Source organism: Dermochelys coriacea, chromosome 1 (genome assembly GCF_009764565.3).
Source record: "Dermochelys coriacea isolate rDerCor1 chromosome 1, rDerCor1.pri.v4, whole genome shotgun sequence".
NCBI lineage: Eukaryota > Metazoa > Chordata > Testudines > Dermochelyidae > Dermochelys > Dermochelys coriacea.
The window spans coordinates 13,759,837-13,762,798 of NC_050068.2; the positions used below are offsets into that span (position 1 = coordinate 13,759,837).

The 2,962-nt window shown below is 44.2% G+C and overlaps 1 long non-coding RNA gene across 1 annotated transcript; it reads left to right on the forward strand.

The window, feature by feature from the left end:
• The first annotated feature begins 1,209 nt into the window (after positions 1-1,209).
• Positions 1,210-2,633, forward strand: LOC122457577. Its single transcript, XR_006277196.1, has 2 exons — positions 1,210-1,596; positions 1,850-2,633. It is a non-coding gene; the product is annotated as an uncharacterized LOC122457577 (long non-coding RNA).
• Positions 2,634-2,962: the final 329 nt, after the last annotated feature.

Consider the following 2,962-nt stretch of genomic DNA (forward strand, 5'->3'; position numbering starts at 1 on the left):
ATTTCCATAAAGATTATTTTCCCTCATAAACTTTAACAGTTTGAGACTTGCTTGTGCTGTGGTCATTTTTCCATTGCAATGGCAGAGGAAACCTGCTCTGTGGCTAGAGAGAGGACTTCAGTCTCTAAAAGTCTCAACCAAGCAACTTTCACCAGCACTAAAATTCACATTGAAGAGAAAAACTTTAGAAATAACAGCAGAAGAGGTGTTCAATTGACTTCATGTCTTCTACTCTGTCACAGCCATGCCCAGAGAGTATGAAAGCTTTTTTCCAGTGCGGCGGCCAGGGGGTGATTTATAGCTAGAGTGACTGACTCACAAGTACAATTAATTGTTAAAGGATGTTTAGAATCTAAAACAAAAAATTGGCTTCTTGTGAGGTAAACTGAATATCTCTGCAGGCTGATTAAATAAAAAATAAAATATGATGACTATTAATTGAATTACTCAGAGTGTTGAGGGATTCTGGAAAGACAAGGCTATATGTTTCACTGAATTAAAGGGAGGGTGCAGGAGGTTGGAAGGGTAAGTCAATCCTTGTACAGTGGAGCCCATGTAATGAAATGTATTAAATAAACAAACATGTAATGTATTTTCCCTGTCCCAAATCCAGTCATGTAGTAATCCCATTGAATACTTCTTGTGAAGTAAGGTTCATTGGACTTCTTGTTCATTAAATGATCCTTATTCACCAGTGTGTTACTCCTGATTCACTCAGTGTAACTCTTTCAGAATTAATGGCGTTACACCAGAGTAAAGTTGGAGGAACACACTGGTGAATCAGACAGTATGAGTTCCTCCAAATAAAACCCAAAAGGTAAAGGCCAATTAGGTCTGGACAGTTATGAAATGTGAACAAGAGCGGATTTAAGGGTAAAAAATGCTCAGTTGATAAATAAACTGAGGGGCTGTGAAAAGGTTAATGAGGCTGAGAAGGGGCCAATTAACCAGATAGGCCACACCTCAGGGGAATTAGGTAGCCTAAGCAACCTCTGATTGATGATGGAGCCCAGCTGAGAAGGAATAGGTGGGGTCAGTGTAAAGCCAGGAAGCTGGCAGCAGAGAAGGGTTGCAGGGGAAGTAGTCTGTAATTATTGCCTGGGAGGAGAGAGGTGTGTCTGAGGTACAGAGTTTGGTTGTCTGCAGTTACTTCCTGGGAGGAGGGAATTGAGGCTGGTAAACCTGGGGGAAGGGTAGAAGATAGAGAAAGGAAGTAGGAAAGAGTCCAGAGAAATAGCAACAGGGTCTAGGTGCAAGGAGACCCTAGTTGCTAGACATAGGGTGCCTAGACTGGAACCCCAAGTAATGGTCAAGCTGGGTTCCCTTACCAGCCACTGGGAATGTGGCACTGGACCTGGCCTTGGATTGGAAAACTGTCTCAAATGGATGAAGGTAGCTGATCCAGCAGGACTTTGATACCCCATTAGGGGAGGACTATAAAGTGACCTCCTGGCTGGAGCATTGAGTCATGAAGAGGAAGCGCACAGAGTCCCAGAAAGCGAGTGGGGCCATGGCAAGAGAGAGACGATGGAAGAGGGCATCAGACCTGGAAGGAGCTAATCCCCAGAGCAGCCAGGAGGAGGTGTCACCCTAGCGGTGAGTGATAGGGACTCAAAAGTAGACTCTTGCTTACTTCCTCCTTACCAGATAAGGTACCTTGAGGAGCTCAATGCAAAAAAGGCCCAGTTAACATTTGTTTTAAAATCAATGACCCTTAAATGAGATGTCCTGTAAAATAATACTAGCATATTTTAGGATAATCACTCAGAGCACTGCACTGTAATGATTGCAAGCTACAGTGTTTTTGACCATTACTCAAAGGCATATCTGATTTTGTTTCCTTATATAGAATGTACCGTATGATCAAGAGTTATAGATGTCCCGTTCCTGAGATTTACCTAAACTCTGGAAATTAGCACTAAGGCTTGGTCTTCCCTACAAAGTTAGGTTGACACAAGCTGCCTTACATCAACCTAGTAGTGCATGTCTCCCACCAATGTAAGCTCACCATTACGCTAACATAGTAATACCACCTCCCTGAATGGCCACAGTCAATGTCCCGACGTTGACACAGCAGAGGACTCGAGATGGCATGTTCAGTGAGATCCTGCAAGCCAGAGCTGCACCATATCGTGAGCAAAGGGCCTGGAGAGTAAACATGGCAGACAGCCTGGAGAAGGAAAGAGTGGATAGGAGAGAGTCCCAGCAGGAAAAGGAGAGGGAGATGCACTAGGACAGAATGGACCTTCTGTGGCAGTAAACGCAGAAGCTGCAGACTCTTTTGGACCTACAGGTCTCAGACTCAGGACCTACAGGTCTCAGACCCAGACTCGCCTCTCTTTGCTGTCCATGGAAAACTTCACTGCAGCATCTCCCTATATGTCCCCCCAACATTCCACATGGCATCAAGAGCCGCATCCCTACCCCCATCACTCCACCCCCGTGGACATTAAGGACAGCCACAACTTAACATACACTGACCTGTGAAAACCAGAGTTGCTGTATGTGTAGCTAAAATGGACATGCATGTTCTTTCCCTTTTAAGTTCTGTTCCATTAATTTATTGAGTTTTTTAATGCATGTGCTTTTAAATGGCACTAATGTTGTTACTGAATAAAATTCTATTTGGAAAATAATTCATCTTTATTCGTTCATAACATGTGCTGCAGAGTGCCTAGCAGTTCTGAAAGCACCCACTTGTCACTCTACAGTGTGACCAACTCATGGGATTGGTGATACACAGCGTAATCATTATAAATTGCTCCCAATCACCCCTACATGACTTGTTTCTGCCCCACCATGCATAGCTAAAACTTCACAAAACAGCATGCTCAACTGTGGAGGGTTGCACATGGGCATACCAACCCATGGTGCACCACACTGTAGATCGACACACTCACTTCTGGTGAGTACCCACAGTGTGGACACAAAGAGCCAAGTGTGCACACACACAAGTGTTATG